This window comes from Anguilla rostrata, chromosome 17 (genome assembly GCF_018555375.3).
Source record: "Anguilla rostrata isolate EN2019 chromosome 17, ASM1855537v3, whole genome shotgun sequence".
NCBI lineage: Eukaryota > Metazoa > Chordata > Actinopteri > Anguilliformes > Anguillidae > Anguilla > Anguilla rostrata.
Window position 1 is genome coordinate 18,001,177 of NC_057949.1, and position 18,316 is coordinate 18,019,492.

General features: G+C 41.0%; 1 protein-coding gene across 7 annotated transcripts in view; it reads left to right on the forward strand.

The window, feature by feature from the left end:
* Positions 1-18,316, forward strand: part of LOC135243580 (activating transcription factor 7-interacting protein 1-like) — a 52,044-nt gene that overhangs the window by 13,036 nt on the left and 20,692 nt on the right. For 3 of the 7 annotated variants that reach the window (XM_064315516.1, XM_064315520.1, XM_064315521.1), the window contains exon 1: positions 6,726-7,121. The exons of 3 other annotated variants lie outside the window; for them this stretch is intronic. The gene's annotated coding sequence lies outside the window, so the exon portion shown is untranslated. Of the gene's footprint in view, positions 1-6,725; positions 7,122-18,316 lie in introns of those variants that run through there. One more of the 7 variants, XM_064315522.1, reaches the window with a different exon arrangement.

The window sequence follows — 18,316 nt, forward strand, 5'->3', positions numbered from 1 at the left end:
TTACAACATGTAATTACAAAATGCCAGTATTGATGGTGTGGAGTATTTTGAGAAATATGTCCCTCCATAACTTCCTGAAGAGAAGGAGCAGGAAGGAACAAGTACTGCAGAAGAGGAGAGGAACCAGAACCACCACAGGAAGCGCATTGTCTCCCTGTGGGTCACAGGTTCTTCCTAAAGAACATGAACGTCTTACTCTTTGAGCCTAATGCAGCACTCTAAAAGAAGAAATTGTAAGCTTTCTGATATAAATTGTGGTGGTGTACAGTTATGCCAGTCTTGTTTTATCTGAAATCAGAACATTTTTTTTACCTCCACAAAAGAAGGATAGGAAATGGCATCTTTCTGTTTGTTTGCTCATCCATAACAGACATATCTGGAAAAGTAACTGCCAGATTTCCGTGAAATTAGCTGTGCACATTCATGTTCCTAAGAGGAAGAAAACTATTGATTTTGGTGACCTCATGACTTTTCCTTTAGCACCACTATCAGACCAAACATATCTTGGAAACCAATGGCTAGATTGCCAAGACATTTGCTTGTGAGGGGAGGTTGCTGTGCCTTGCAGAAGTCTTCACTCTAGTTTAAATCTGGATTTGATGCATTTTTCAGATCCTTTGAAACTGCAACTGGTTTTTTAAATTTATTTATTTATTTTTAAGAAAAAACAGTAATTTTTTGTATCACAGAAACATCCAGACAGAAACATCGGACATTATTTGTGTCACAGAAACAGCTCCATCTGACCAATGAAACTGCAGCCATCGTGAAAGTACATATAATTATGTAAAGAGGTAGAATTTAATAACTTAAATTCTACCTCTTTTTTTGTTCTGTATAATAATCAAACCTGGTCCCAGGAGACCCCTGTGTACTGTATTCTGGGTTTTACCCCAAACACAATTGCCCCTGAAATGTAACAAGCTCTTCATTGTTTTTTTAATGTCTTTTGGGGGATGACTTACCCCCTCAAGACCAAATTATGTTAGAAATAGCTGTGCATGAAGAATAACTGTCCCATATTCACACCCCAAATCACTCATTTCTGGAAGTTTGGATGGTGAGACGAAGCAAGTGTCAAAGAGCCAGGCCTGTATTGTGTCAAAATAATTTTAAGGGGGGAAAAAAAGAAGAAATAACTGAAAACACATGTTTTAATTGATCAGGAGATTGGGAGATTTATAGAAAATAACAGCATACACAGGGTCACTGAGGGTGGAGATTGAGAACCCTTGCACCAGGGAGCAGGTGTGAGTTGTAGCAGAAATGCTCATGTTCTTGATGCATCAAGCTTGACTTATTTGGTCATTTTCATCTGCAGTTGCTGGGCACAAACTGCATGGACAGTACAGTACTGATTAATGTAGTCAGCTACCCACAGCAGAAGCATTTGCAAGCAATTCGAATAGATTTCTCGTGGCTAATAACCTTGATGCCAATGCTCCTTGTAGGCCTTGACTAACTTATTAATGTTGCTAGCTGTGGAGTGAATTGTATGATGTTCTCAGACACAAAAGTATTCACACCACATCAGCTAAATCTGTGGCCTTTTCCACACAGTGGAAAGGCCTGGCTCATAATATGCAGTTAAAAAATTCCATGAATCAACACATGAATTCCAAGCCAGTCATTGGTACTGGATTGGGTAGAGATGTACAGGAGTACTGGGTTCTATCTGCACAACACAGAATGGCACTTAAGGGTTAACCAGTTCATCGATGCTCAGTTGTCAGGGTGCCGGAGTGCTTTGTGTAGAACCTGAAGGTGCCTGTCATATAGTCTTCCCTCTCTGTTGCTGGTAGTAGAAGATCCCTGCCTTTCTGTGCCATTCGCAACTGTTAGGGTGAATACAGCTATGGATTAAGATCTGGTTCCGATAACACTTAGGCTATAAGATATCTAAAGCCTGTCCATGGTAACAACATCAGGGCTGGCTATTCTGACTGTGCACAGAAATAGTAAGCCTGATGCTCCTCTGATTTAACGACCCCTTGTTGCTTTGGCTTCTTAAAAATAACGAAAATATGTTTGTGTATTTTTCTGTGGTCTCTCGGCCAGGCATAAAGGAAATCAGCAGGGTCATGTCTGGGATTTCACAGCCAGTTTTCTTATTATTTGCCGAAGCACAGCCTAATATGTTTTCATGCTATTTTTTAAAATTTGGTTGTTAGTTTTACTAACGTAGCTAAAGTGGAATCCGTGTTCATTTGGATTTGATGTGTTGCAGCTTCTGGGATGTGGTCTGTGCATCTGAACAGGTCTCATCAAACGGTCGCATTGTGACGCGGTGAAGGATTGGGAAGTTCAGGCTGCAGCTTTCCTCTGTCTCTTCTAGTTTGCCTTTCATATACAGTACTTGCAAAAGAGGAATTATGCCAAGTTCTTCTTTCTTCTGATGTTTAAATGCTCAGATTTGTCCAATAACTCTGATTTGTGCTGGTAATGTCTCACTGATTCAATTTCTGTTGCCCACCACACATTTATGTCTAAGTGCCCAAATCCTGGACTGGCATTTCTCTGAACGTTTCATCGAACCTCCAGCTTGCTGACCCTTCCAGGCTGCCTTGCTAGAACCCGGTTCATTTCTCTCTGCACCTTGTGGGGAATCCTGTGTTTGCACAGATTGTTGTCGGTCGTTTTCTTGTGCAGAGTGCAGTCCGGGATTTGATGGGTAGTCACTGCAGTGCCATCATTGGCAGTCTTGTCTCAGCCAGTGACCTGCTCTCATATGGGATCAGTAGTAGAGACAACTCCCCAATCTTACTTAAGTGACTGAATGCATCCGTAGGGGTTTGAGTTACATTGCAGTGTGTCAGCTGACAGTTGCTTCTTTTGTGGATGTTCAGTTGTTTATGGAATTGTGATGACGCAGGCATGTCGTCATAAGACTATATTATTTTCAACAGCCTGTTTTCCCCCCTGACTTTTTTCTGCACTGTTGTGTAACCGGTCAAGTTTACGATTGATTCCCATGTAGGAATGCACTTTGAGATTGCCTCTGTGGAAAACTATTTAAAGAGAACCTTGTATTTATATTTCTTTCCCAATTATTATACAATTATAGAGTGGCTCATTTGACTCCCCTTCCCCGCCAAAGTGGAAACTGAAACATTTATGTAGCTACATGAAGAGAATCTCAAGTACAGCTCCTCTCAATACCTTTTCTGTTCTTTGTGTAGTCACTAAGCCCTCTACAGGCAAGTAGGGGGAACTGCGCTGTTACCAGCAGACATTTTGCTTATGCAGTGGATATGCTTTCTGAGGAAGAGAGAGGTCGGCAAAGAGACAGGCACAAAATGGCTGTCAGAGGAGGACTGCCAGTGGGGGATGGGTGTGGGGCAGATAAAGTACGATGTGGAGTAGCTCTTCAAATGCTGTATGAGGTTTTTTCCGATGTTAATATTTTTTGGTGTCCGCTGTCCTGCTTTTAATATTTTACACAGTCTGCTTCCTCAGAGGAGGTCTGCGTCCTCAGAGGATTTTGCTATGTGAAGCTACGCGCGCTAGTTTCCTTGTCCCTCGCAGATATGCGTACATTTGAAGATCATCAACTTAGCTACGAGGACAAAACAAAGAGAAAAATTTGCATTCTTTTGAGATATTTCAATTTTCTTGATTTCACGAACGCGTCGTACAGCGTGAAAGAAAATAATTGTGGGAAATGTTCTTTGATTAAAAACGTATAGAAAAGTGTGAGATGAGTGTTACCTGGGTGAAGGTTGCAGAAGGAGAGACACATTTTCTGTTCGTTATCTGTTGACCGTTCCTGATTTTGGGTCACCCCTCCCCCACTTCCCTCTGCGCTGTCTGCTCACTCTCCAGATCTCCTCCCTCCTCCCGCTGTAACAGAGCGCACCCTCCCCTCCTCCACCCTCCTGCCTCTCTCACTCCCTCTCTCCCACTTGTGACTGTGTTGCAACTGTCGTGGCTCATAGTAATTTGTGGACTGGATTCTGTACCAGGATTACTAATGTCTCTTTGGTTGTGTTAGCTGGAGGGAGAAGGCCTTTGGGATATAGCCTACCTTCTCTATCCTGCCTATAGAGGATTTTCAAATAATTTTATTAGCTTTGATGTGAAAAAACAAGTTATTTAGATATATTGTGGTTTACATTAGATTATTTTATTATCAATTTATATTTCATAAGCAATTACTTATCAAATACAAATGAGCTGTGTGTAGTGCATAAGGAACAAAGCAGGTCAAGGAAATATTGCATGTTTGCCTGACTTGAATTACTCCTGTGTGCATGACCTGAATAAATTATATTGAATGTAATGATATTTACATATATTGTGAATATTCAGAAACACAACATATGCAAATCGTCTTTGAAAACAGAATCTGCTAAGCAAATGAAGTAACAAATGAATTTGTTTTTTTAGTTTAACATTGAGAAGGATACCAAACTAGGTAACAGAATTGAGCTTGCTTTAGAGTCCGAATGCATTTCCTTGAAGATCCAGAAATGAAAGCAGTCTAAAAATGGAAACCAGATGTGCAGTGCGACACATGAAAACATGAAAATGCAAAAACGATGACTGGTCTCCCAGGTGAATGTTTTTCTGCTTATTTCTGTAGTGTATGGTTAAAAGAGAGACCTCGTTATACCTCTGACTCTCTTTGTGTTTTCCTGATTGTGAAGACCTCTATGGGTCAGTGAAGGTATTGCACTGGGAGCAGCAGCCATTTTATGTGCAGGAGGAATGTTTGTGAACCAGAGACATGGACACAAAATGGCTGACCAGGCAGGGTGATGGGGGAGGGGCAAATGTGTGAGGGCGTGGGTGACCAATGGAAAGTTTTCCTTAAAAATGGTTTGAAGTGTATTCATTTTAGTTTTTTTTTTTTAATCAAATTATAATTTCTATAAATTCCATTTTTATGTATGTGAGTTCAATTCCTTCTTTTACACCTTTGTATTCAATGAAAAATTACATAAATGGCTTTAGAAATCTATAGCAACAACATAAGAAGCGTGTATGTAAAGCTGTTCTTTGGTATCACATACAAACAAGACAGAGAGAACAGCGGTTTTATGGTGTCTTTGGAAATGCGTAACCTGCTACGACTGGTCCTGCGGGTCATGGCTAAGGGCTGAGGAGATTACATTTGCAGTATCTCTGCGTAGACTCCTCCCCCTCTCTGCTCTCTCTACCCCTCCCCCTCTCTTTCCTCTCTCTCTTTCCCTCCCCCTCTGCTCTCTCTCTCCACTCCTCCCCCACTCTGCTGCACTCTGCTGTGCTCACTCACTCACACTCTCTCTCGCTCTCTCTCTCTCTCTCTCCAACTGGCCACCCTCTCCCGCCTGTTTCCTGACATCATTTCACCCTCCCGCTTCACTCTCTCGCTTCATCTCGTTCTCGAGTATTGTAGCTATGACTGTTGTCAAAAACCTGCTCATTCGTCTTGCCTGTAGAAATATTTTAATTTGACCTTTAAATGCTATTTCAGCAAGAGATAAAAAATTAGTGACATTAATAAGCAAATTAAGTTAAATACTCATAGGGAAAAGGGTTATTGGAAGAATGAATATAACTATTTAAACAGCGAGGGAACCACTAGATACATGTCATATGACTTAGTTTAAGTCCTTACATATTCATATTTATATAACAAGTAACATGAAAGTTGTTTGTAAATCTGGACTGCACCATTTTTAGAGAAGGGGGGGTGGGTTCTATTTTAGTGTCAGAATTGATTTTTGTGTTGGCATTATTGTGTATACCTTCAAGTGCTAAACTGTATATAAGACACTCATACGCCTGCATACCTACTTGGAGGTGTTAATATTTTTGAACACAAAAGAAGGTGAGGGGTGAAGTGAAGTGAGTGCCAAAATGGAGGGAAAATTTGAGAGGTGGATGGTAGTCATGAAAATGTTTATTTAGTTCTCTTTTAGTAAATTGGGATGAGTGGATGTGTGTTTTTGCGAAGTAACAGAAAGAAATGCGTAACTGAGTTGTTTACCATTACTCATACTTTACTTGTATTCTTAACTTGTATTATTAAAGGTCCAGTGTGGGGGCAGTTTTTTGTTTTAGCCCAGTAATACGACACCGGATTCAACTAATTAACTAATCATGGTCTTCAATCAAAGCCTTGATAAGTAAAATCAGCTGTCTTAGTGCTGAGCTAAACCAAAAACCTGCACCCACACCAGCCCTTTTTGGATAAAATTGGACACCCCTGATTTAGACTCTGTACAGGTTATTTCTGTGACTGATAGGTCATTTGGACCTTCATTTACATTTTTATCTATATATATATATATATATATATATATATATATATATATATATAAATAAAAAATTTCTTGGAGATGGGAAGAGAAAAGGAGATTGTAATATGATTGGGGAGGGGTGTGAATATGCTTTTAATGTATGTCTTCATGGCAGAATTTTTAAAACAATTCATATAAGTGTAACATCTATAAGGAAAAAGACTATCTACCTTACATCACATAAATTACATGTTAATACATGGAGAGTATTTAAATCTAAAAATGCTAAAACAAAACTAGAGGAATGTGTTTTTACATGTGTTCATAACATGTAAATGACAAACTGAATGGTTCTAATTTACATTAATTATTTCCATTCATTTTGTTTGTGTGTGAGTTGTGTGTGTGTGTTTTTTTTTTGTACGTGTTTTTAACGAGTGAGTCGGTAGGCGGTGCCTATTTTCTCGCCCTCTCACTGTCTCTCTCACTCTTTCTAAGCCCTGCCCCCCTCTGCTTTCCTGTATTGTGAAGGAGAGGGAAAGGGAGGGGGAGAGAGAGAGTGCTGTGTGTCTGACTGTTGGTTGCTCAGAACAGCAGCGTGCTGAGAGAGAGCGGCCTTGTCTTGTTGTAGTCTCGCTGAGTGTGACTGTATCTCACACCCTCCTTCACCCACAAGTGGTTGATCGTTGCAGTCAACTGACTGAGCAACCGACTGCGTTAACTGACAGATCAGGTGACTTAACAGCTAGCTAACTCTTCTCCCAATTGCACGTGCTATGCTGAAAGAACATTGAGCGAAACATAGTTAAACATAGCAAATTGTAGCGAAACATAGAAAGGTAGCGGGAAAAAACGGAATACTCACAGCTTGAAGTGTGGAAATTCAAAATAAAAAAGGTGAGTTCATTTGAATTTTTAAATGCTTTTTCTTATTCATTTTCACATATTTGTAAATCTTTTCGTTCTTTTGTACATCTTTCATTTTCGCAGTTATATGATATATATTTTCCTGTCTGTAATCCTTTTTATTTTTTTTTTACAAAGTTTATTTTTTCTGTTTGGTTAAGATATACTGCTCTTTTTATTTAAATTGGTAAATAGGAGGAATTGTTTGGAAAGGAATGCTGGATTAGTTTTCTGCCCCAGTTAAGGTGAGGAGTAGGGGTAGCCATTTCACTTGAGGCCCAGGCTTTTGAGGCCTACTCATTGTTTTCCATTGTGGCTGTACTCTGAAATGAAAAATAGGCTTTTGTTTCACCCACTGGAGTTGTACTGTTCAGTTAGTCATGTGAATGTTACACTATGTAAATGGCCATTCTTTTGTGTTATAGTGTACTTTTCTGTTTAAAATGTGAAAATGGCCTATTTTTTGCTTATTTGTTTTGTCCTAACTAATAATTCATAAAATTTTCTGTTTTGGAGATTTGTCCTCAGAAAAGGGGTTGATCAATGGGTTTTTCCAGAGTTGTAGGTGACAATATATGTCGCATGTTATTTGTCCAGAATAAAATGCATTGACTGGTATTTAAGCACGGCATTGGTTCCAGAACATTCTCTTCTGGTTTTCATGTGTCTGCAAGCACTTTGAAATTGTCTGCAGCAATTATTATTATATGTATTGTGGACTCATTTTCCTATGGTTGTACACACCTACTTTGTGCAAAAAATGACTGTTGTCACTAGTCAACAGGATGCGTCATAATTTTTCAGTCAGTCTTAGATTGCACCCACTTTTTCCCACGTTTCCCACTACTGTTGTTGTCGTTTAATATGGCTTTAATACTATGGAAGTATCTCATTTGAACAAATGAGATAGAATGAAGTCAAACTGTTCTGTCCAGTAAACAGCTGATATAACACAGCTCTGGTCAGCAAACAAAGTCAACAAACCCTAGTATACTCCTCTCCAAACCAAAACAGGGCAGAAGTCTTTTTTTAAGTAATGTATTATTGACCTGTGTGATCCAATCCTTTAATGTATAAAGTTGCACAGATGACTTTGTATAAATTATAACTTTATAAAAATGTATCTTTGTAAAAATAATAAAGATAGAAGACGTGCTCGGTACATGCATGCTTGCACACACATGAACATGCATACGTATGTAAAAGTGATATAACGTAGCCAGCATTATGGCTGCCCTGAAGTTAAGCCTGTCCAGATGCCGTCTAGCCAGGAATGATGGGTTTCACAGCCAGCAAATGGTTCATAGTGAGTTTTCGCTGGTAGCTTTGTTCGTACCCAGCTATACCAGGTGGTTTGTAACGGTGGCTTTACCGAGGGAATTGAAACGGAACAACCATATTTCTCTAGATCGTACATCAGGGAATTAGCTGAATCTATAGGGAATTTGTTATGGACAAAATAAAATGTTCATGAGTAACAAAAAAATGGCGGAAATCTGCTGTATTTGTCCATTTTTCTATGCTGGTGGTATTTGTGGGAGATATGACTGGAACACACTAAAGCCCCATTTGCCCTGGGTTGTAGGAACTAAAAGCAGGCAGGAACAATTCTCAGTGGGAGTCAAAAATGGTTCCTGCTGTGGGTTCCTTTTTGCTTTCTAACCGCACCCCAGTAACCGTAAAGATTACACATAGTAGGTGGGTTCGTGGCCAAGAACTTGGTCCATTGCGTCAAAATATTTACTGGTCCGTCTATTTAATTTTTTTTGCAGTCCTGCTTGTTTTCTTTATTTTTCCCAGCACTGTTTGGCTGGGTGGTCTATGCCCGGTTCAGCTAAGCTAACCTTTTGGTACCTTTTTGTTTTGAGTTGGTGGCTCAAATTCCCTCTGAACATCGTCCTCGGACCAGACCACCACCAAACAGGTGGATTCTTTGCTTGATATGTTGGTATTGTCTTTCTTCTTTCACAGCAGATAATCCAATCTTGCCATGTGATGGTAACTACTGCAGCATCTTATACATCTTATGAAACTACAAGGCACAAAATTATGCTACCGGAAATACCTAAGGATTTACAAGTGGTCCCTAATCCACTGTTGTGTGCACTTACTAGACATGCAAAGGTTGACTAGGGATTGCACTCAGAATGCAAGCCAAAATGCCTGGTTGGACCTGAGAGAGAGAACAGTTTGGAATTATCTGCTTGGCCTTTCCTTGAAATGGACATTTTGCCGTTCGGAGGGCTGAGTACACAAATAAGGCTTCAGGGAAATCGAGCATACAACGGTCAAGTACTCATTCTTTCCTTTCAGCTTTTTGACTTCCAGGACTAAATGGCACTTTCAGATATTGTTTTCTTTTTTGAGAGGCACCCACAAAATCTTAGTCTGGGGATGACATATTTTATATTTCTTAATTGTTTGACTTGAAACAGTAATCAACTGTCCCCGTAGACCATACCGAAGCTAACCATCTTGAGGTTGGGTAATTGAACCACATGGTAATGATGTCTGTTCACAAAAATGATTGGCTGCACATCTCTTCAACCCATGCAAATAATTCTGGATTAAAAAAAAAAATTACAACTAATAAAAAGCTTAGAAATACCCATTCCTAGTTCTGTAGTATGACAGTCCAGCAAGTTTCCTTTCCGCCTGACCAATCACAAGTGTAGACCCATCCCATTAGTGCAGTATCCTCCATCAAAATTGGGAGGACTTCATGCTAGAACATGTCTTCTATCAACCCTTCCACAGCTACCCAGTAAAGAAAAAGATTTGTTGATGAAGGATCGGGCTTCACCGGGTGGTGCTATATTCTTTGCCTTGCAGCCGAAGTTCAGGCACCAGAGGATGCACCACTGCATTGTTCACAAATGCCTCTGCTGAATACCCCACTCTGGCAGTGGCCATGAGCAACTTGATAATACAGCCACATCAACCAGCCTCAAGACAGTTGGCATTGATACCCACTGGACCCACTTTTTTTTACAGAAAGTGCTACTGTCAGCATTCACAACTAGTTTTTCAACCCAAGGAAGAAATAAGATTCTGCAGAGCGGTGCACTTGCACTACCTGTAATCTTGGAACCCTGAATGGAAAAGGTATAGGTTGAAACGGAGGATAATCAAATTAAATGTACAGAATAACAGTCTGCTTTCAAACCGAAGAACATTAGCGAGTTCAGAGCATTATTTGCACAAAAAAGAAACCGTTGTTACCTTGGAACTACCTGTTTTGGAGGTCTGTCTTCACACATTTTGTGGATGCTTCGAGATTTAAGCCAGTTGCCACGGAGGCTGAATATTAGACCTGTTCTGTTCAAACTTGTTGCCTATGTTCTGTCATGTGATAAGATTACTGGCAAACCTGCTGGAGGATATCCAAGGATGGGGAACCACTGCCCATGTCAGTGTATCCATCTTGCTCTGCAATGTCAAGTATGGACTTGTGCTACACATAGCATGGGTCTGTACAACAGACTGAATGGCTGTACCAGGCTATAGCATCCACCAGAGTAGCCCAACAGTTTATCTTCTCGGAGTGACTAGACGGTGGGACACGATGGACATAGAGGCCATTTCGTGCCATTTCGTTTTTCCAGGTGGTATCTGCCAAGAATTCCAGTGTCATTGGACCGCATTAATTTGTTGTTAACAGAAGTGCAGCAGTAACATTGAGGACATGAATTTGCCTGCTGTGTGATAGGGGAAGTCAGCCCTCCAAGCTGGGTGGAGGTGTTGTAATTTTTAGGAAGACGGACGTTGATGGACTTTAACGGTTATGTCCTACTTCAGGACATGTGGGTTAAGTTTCCTCACAAACCACATCTACTGGGCTTACATAATCTATAAGGAACCTTATTTACCACAGTGAGAGGAACCCTCACCATTTCCCTTCCACATTTCGACTGGATGCCATGATCAATCTTCCGCTAGCTCTTCTTCATCAGTTTTCCATCTTTTAAATAAGTTCTCAGACCTTACAGTGGCACAGTTGTAGCAAAGACTTTCAGGCTGCTTCACAGGGTGTCGCGCAGTTGGCGATTGCATCACCCTGGGAATGGGAGGGTTCAGTTAGTTGGGGTTCCGCATGCCGCTGTCTAGGGACCCCTGCTGGTTGATCAAACACCTGTAGATTGCAGACGAAGCAGCATAAGAAAGGTCTTCCTCTGACTCAGCTCTGTGTAAGCTTAGTTGTGCTCACATTATGTTATTATATTATATTATTATCGTGACAGGCCTGCAGTGTGAAAAGAAGTATCTGGTGACTCTGTGTTTCGGAGGAGAAACTTGGATGTCTATACTCTTCTGAATAGACAATAGCTGTGAGGTTTACGCATGTATGCAGTTGCAGACAATTAGTCATTCCTAATTGGGGTGGGACTTGGATATGCTCAGCCCTGTGTTGGGTGCTAAATTATTATTATTTTTAAGATATTCTACTTAAGCTGTGCATCCATCCATTCAGCATTTTCAAAGGTTCCCACAAATGTTTAAATTGGACAGACAGAATACATCCTATGTGCAGCTGTACCATTACTTGGTTTGTTGATACAAATTACTTCCAGACACCTGACACAGCTTATTGCAGATGCTATTTCAATGAGAGAAAAATTTCTGAGGATCTAGTCTGGAGTCACATAGCAGGATTGAGTTGTCCTGCTGAGTACCGACACCAGTCAAGAAGGTGGCTTTGGTTTATGACATCAAGTCCAGTGGATCATATTCAGTTTAGAAATGTAGGAAAATTGGTTCAGTAAGTTTGGATCCTGTGCCAAGCTTCATGGCCTTCCTGTCAAGGACTGCATATACCCCTACTGAGATTAAATATATTTGGATTAGCTTTAAAAACGTAGAAACATTTAACAAAAACATAAGAGAACTTCTAACGTGAGTGACAAAAATCAAGTACAAACTGGAATACAGTGTACACACAGTACAACATATGTCTTGGTAACTGGTTTGGTCAGTTATTCATTAAATGCAAATCCAGGCCTGAAAAATAGCAAGTATTAGGTTTTTTTCCACAAATGATGGGTAAACGGTGTTGCTGAACACCCACATAAAAAAGAATATACATCCCCCCCCCCCCATTTTGCTGAGACTTCAATTTAGGCGCCAGTGTTAAGTGAAACCTCTAAAATATGGACTGCAAGACAAGACGATGTGCTGAAATATCCACTTCATCAGACAGCCTGCAGATGTAGAACAGGAAGCTGATTGGCTGCCTGCAGCTACTCTGGCAGCCATTTTGTGTTTGTTGCTGCGATTTGTGACAGGGGTGTGTGTAATGCCTTGGAATTGAGTCCTGGAAATGAAGTGTGACTTATTTTAATTAAAGACCATCATAAAGCAAACATGCTGCTCTTTCTGTAAACCTTTCTTACAGAGCACCGCTTTAAGCCATCTTGTGTGGATTTGCTATTTATTTACATTTACTTTGTTTGATCTCACTTTATTGCTTTCCCTCAGCATTTCACTGTTTTTGCAGTGAGGAAATATTTAATGCTAGGACTGACATTTTGCGGTTGACTTTGCAGGAATTTACAGAGGAAAGTCTCACTAATTACAGCTTTTAAATTCCGCAAATGGATATTTGTGATCTACCAAATGAAAATAAGTGGCTCCAATCTATTTCATGCACCCAATATATAGTTTACCATTTACTCTTACTTTGGCATTCTTAAAATATACAGCACAATGCCAAGCTTTAGAAGAGTAATGGTGAAAACTGACTTTCAAATGATGACATTAAAAAAGCTTAGTTGATGTGATGATATTTTTAGTGTAGATGCTAAAATTCTGCAATTAGTCAATCCTGTTTAAGCACTATACTGCTACAGACCTCCATCCCGCTCACGCTTATCAGTACTGGCTGTGATGGAGAGAAAGTGGGTGGTTTTAATTTGTACATATTGCACCTCTTGGGCAGTTTCCTCGGAAGGGAAAAAGGCAACCAAGCGTTGGATTTTCTTTTGCTTGTACTGTAAAAGAAGCATATTTTCAGTTGAATTTGGATTGGTAAAGCAATGGCTCAGGTTACTGGGTTAGAAGAGTCAATTAATTCCAGTGAGTGTCCATACCACTCTTGTGTTCACTTTGTGACCTTTTTCCCTTCTTCACCGTCCCTGACCTTGGTCTGATGTCTCTCAGATCATTGGTTTATTTCATGGACCATCCCACAGACCCACACTGAAACCTGCATGTGCTACATGACTCTGGTACAGACACCCAGTGTGACCACCACAGCTGTCATTAATAAACTGTCAAGGGCAACCTTTCATTTGGGAAATGTAACCAAGAAGTCAGTGTCCATAGGACCCCAGGATCTGAGGTCCATTTTGACCTTTCGAAAGCATGTGCTTATTTCCATATGATGTCTGAGTATCCGGGTGCCTGCAGGTGGACTCCTACCCTTATGATCTGTAGTCCAACCAATTAGGTCCTGTTTTTTTTTCCCCTCATCACATGCTGAAAGTGACCTCTGATCAACATTACCCCTGATTATTCAACTTTATTTCAAAGATACCTGTAGTTTCTTTTGATATGTTGCCATCTATAGTTCCAAATAAACAGTGATTATTTTACTGTGTTCAAATTTTTTGTGGCATGTTTACGGACATCATTAATAAACCATAGTTTTCCATTTAGGGGCATGGACATTACTACGTTTCAGAACTACTTCAGTGGTGGATCATTTGAATTATTGGCTTTTCAGACTGAGCAGGAAGTGTTCCTGCTTGTTATTTTTTAAATTGTTGTCCTCGTGAATGAAAGTGAGATGCTTTTTCCTGGCCATTTATTTAGAGCTGGCACTGCACTGGTCCAACAACCTTTAAGTTGATATGTTCATGTAGTAATCCAAGGAGAGGATTGTACACTGCCTGGCCAAAAAACAACATCGCCGTTTGGATTTCTTTGGACAGTGCCCACTGTACAAGCTTCTGGAGGCAGTGTTATGATCTGGAGTTGCTTCAGTTGGTTAGGGCTAGGCTCAGCAACGTTAAGCGTCAATAAAATGAAGTCAGCTAAGTACCTGAATGTACTGAATGACCAGGTTATCCCATCAATGGATTTTTTCTTCGCTGACGCCACGGGCATATTCCAGGAGGAAAATTCCAAGATTCATCGGGCTCAAATTGTGAAAGAGTGGTTCTGGGAGCACGAGGAATCATTTTCACACATGAATTGGCCACCACAGAGTCCTGACCTTAACCCCATTGAAAGCCTTTGGGATGTGCTGGAGAAGACTTTACGGAGTGGTTTGACTCCCATCGTCAATACAAGATAATGCAATTCTGGACGGAAATAAATGTTGTGACGTTGCGTAAGGTTGTCGAAACAATGCCACGACGAATGCGTGCCGTAATCAAAGCTAATCAAAGGCGGTCCAACGAAATATTAGAGTGTGCGACTTTTTTTTTTGGCCAGACAGTGTATTTGGCAGCGGTGTGTAATGGAGTGTTGGTCCAAGTATGGTGGGGTGTGTAAGGGAGTGTGGGTGCCAGTATGGTGGGGTGTGTAAGGGAGTGTGGGTGCCAGTATGGTGGAGTGTGTAAGGGAGTGTGGGTGCCAGTATGGTGGGGTGTGTAAGGGAGTGTGGGTGCCAGTATGGTGGGGTGTGTAAGGGAGTGTTGGTCCCAGTATGGTGGGGTGTGTAAGGGAGTGTGGGTGCCAGTATGGTGGGGTGTGTAAGGGAGTGTTGGTCCCAGTATGGTGGAGTGTGTAAGGGAGTGTGGGTGCCAGTATGGTGGGGTGTGTAGGAGTGTGGTGCCAGTATGGTGGGGTGTAATGGAGTGTTGGTCCAAGTATGGTGGGGTGTGTAAGGGAGTGTGGGTGCCAGTATGGTGGAGTGTGTAAGGGAGTGTGGGTGCCAGTATGGTGGGGTGTGTAAGGGAGTGTTGGTCCCAGTATGGTGGAGTGTGTAAGGGAGTGTGGGTGCCAGTATGGTGGGGTGTGTAAGGGAGTGTGGGTGCCAGTATGGTGGGGTGTGTAAGGGAGTGTGGGTGCCAGTATGGTGGGGTGTGTAAAATTAGCCAGGGTGTGTAAGGCTGGATTCACACCAGATCAGGCAATGCGGCACCTTGCCGCAGGGCTGTGCGGAGGTGTGGGCGTGTCACTACATGGCCCATTTGTGTGACATCATGTTGTGAATTGTAACCCCCCCCCCCCCTCCATTTCCTGTCCGCTAACTCAAACAAATGGACACAAACACAAACCGAAGGAAGCTTCTTGCTATCGTTATTTTGTAGCGTAGACTGCAAGCCAGATGCAGACGTCGACGCTGGGTACACAAAATAAACCAAGCGAGGACACAACTGGGAGAGTATCATTGTTTGGTCCATGAACTCCATAGTGCTAGGTACAATAAACTAGCATGCAAGGACTGCTAAATAGCTAATCTTTTTTATACGGCTTAATTCCGACGTTCGGAATTCATATTTAGCTAGTAACTATTGTTTCAGTACTCGTCCCATTACCCGGCACTGTCAAATCACGATGACGATCATAAAATCAAATTTTAGGGAATGAATCGCGTCAGTAATTCATCTGACAATTGCTCGGTAAACAGCGGACTGCTACATGATAATTTAAACAACTTACGTGATTGGCCACCGCAGCGTGACTCGGGTTGCGTCACGGCAAAAGTTGATTCTGGTTCTGCTCTCTTCCCGCAGGCCGCTGCGTTTTTTTCCTACACCCCATGCGGTCCCCACTCCCGCAGCCTAAACGCACTACCCCCATTCAAATGAATGGGAGGACTGCCGTTTTTGCCGCATTGCCTGATCTGATATGAATCCAGTCTAAGGGAGTGCGGGTCCCAGTATGGTAGGTGTGTAAGATCAGAAGGGGTGTGTAAGGGAGTGTGGGTCCCAGTATGGTAGGTGTGTAAGATCAGAAGGGGTGTGTAAGGGAGTGTGGGTCCCAGTATGGTAGGTGTGTAAGATCAGAAGGGGTGTGTAAGGGAGTGTGGGTGCCAGTATGGTGGGGTGTGTACGATTAGCCAGTGTGTGTGTGTCCCCAGATGTAGGGTGAAGAAAATGTAAGAAAGGGACCAGCATGGCAAGTAGCTTCTTTGGGAGCATAAGAATGTTATGGAGGGATTCGGTGTATTTATTTAGTTATTTTAGTTATTCGCTTCTTCTTGCTGTAACTCAAAGTTGTGACCTTTACCCTATGACTCGAAAGGAAATTGTTCCAAGGATCTTGTACAATGATGGTAATTCATGCTCCCAATTCATGCTGTATCTTCATAGTAATCAGGTAATAAATAACCTGTCTCAAAAATGAACTGCAAAAAGGAAGTTTTAAAAAAGGGAAGACCAGTCTATTTATACCAACTGTAGAACTGCAGGTTCAGGGTAACCACACTGCATTGCAGTGATAGCCAGGATGCAGTTATCATTCACATTGGCTATAGCAGTAAAGAAGCACAGGAACCCAGATCAGGAAAACTAACAGTGTAAATCAGTCTCATTAAGGAATATCAAAAAGGAATATAAGCCAAGTATAAGAAGGTGATTTTATATAAAAATGTTTTTAAGGATTCAAAAGTAAGAAATGGATCCAGCTGGTTTGTTTTTGTTCCTTGTTTTTGTTCCTTGTATTGTGGGCTTGTGGAGTCCTTGGAATTACATTATGCAAATTACATTAATTTGATTTATGCAGACGTGTGTGCATTAGTGGTATGTTTGTGAACGACATGGCTGGTCAAAAACAACAGAATACTTTAAAACGGTGATTAGTGGAACCTTGGATTGTCAAATACAGTCTCAAAGCACTGGATACTCGCAGTGGTATTTTGCAGAAACCTCTCAGAGATGGATGTTTGATGTGATTCTTTTTCTTCTCCCGTGGTAATTCCTCCCTGTATAACAAGGCAAAACATATTTTATTTGTATAGCCGCTCATTGCGTCCGCTATATTACCATTGAAAATGTGTTATTTATTTATACATACATGTCGCTGGATTCCTATTGGGTCAGTTATTCTTTTAGATATGTGAAATCTAGGTCATGGCTGGAATTCTAGAACATTCTAAAGGTCACTCCAGTAGGCTTACAGAGGTATAGAGGGGAATGAAGTAAGCAAGATTTCTCTATTCAGTAAAATATTGGTAGCACAGCAGGCTCTAACAGGATCAAACCGGTTTTTGTTGCCTGGCTTCCTGATTGGCTGACAGCCTGAACAAGAAGGCTGGATGTTACCAATTTTGGAAGAAGGGAGAAGCGTTCTAGTAGCTTCTGCTTTTTGAAAGCAGTAATGGCACAGGTGCCCCTTAGGTTAATTTGTACATTCTCAGTTTTCTTTACAATTTTTAAATAACCATCTGTCATTCTAACTATTAAACTAGGGATTATAGAACAAAGAACATTAAGGCAGTGTTTCACTGTGCTTGCACACACACACACAGGATACACATAACAGAGATTTTGTTGTAAAGAAAATCTAATACTGCCAGTTATGTCAACAACGATGCAAATTATGTCCTTAAAATGAAAATAAAGTGATAATTTAAGCACAGAAAACCAGTTGAGGGAAAAGCTTTTATTCAGACACAACAGTGATAACAGGTTACAGGCTGAAAAATTGCTGTTAAATCTAGATCAGACTGGATGTGCTTACCTGCCTGTTTCTGACTTGTGGTTAATCACGTTTACATTTATCCAAAGACAGAATCAATGTGCAGCAAGCCCTTAGAAAATCTCACTGAGCATTTATCAAAATAATTAGGCTATACTGGCAAACCTCATTAGTTCTGATGAGCAGTGACTTCATATGAACAATGTAGGCCTATTCCTAAATATTGACAAAACTATTAAACATGTAGTAAAATGCGTGTGATCTTTCTCTTTATGTACCAAGCTCTAAAATTTAACCTTGAATATATTTTCCTTGAAAGGGGGATATTTATCGGTTTTTAAATCACACTTTTTTTTTGTTAACATTTAATAATTGATAAGTTTGGCTCGTTAGCTTGCCACCCTCCCCTTTGGATTTTTTTTTAGTTTATCTATGTTTGTCTCCCTCCCCCCTCCCTCCACCTCTCAACTCTCAGAATGGTACAGTCCGAGCTTAGCTGTAATTTTCCACTCGGTCCTGTTGACTGTATCTGTCTGACTGTGTTGGAGAGGGGGAGGGGTGCACAGTGTGTCTGCGCGTGTGCGTGAGGGGAGTTTATG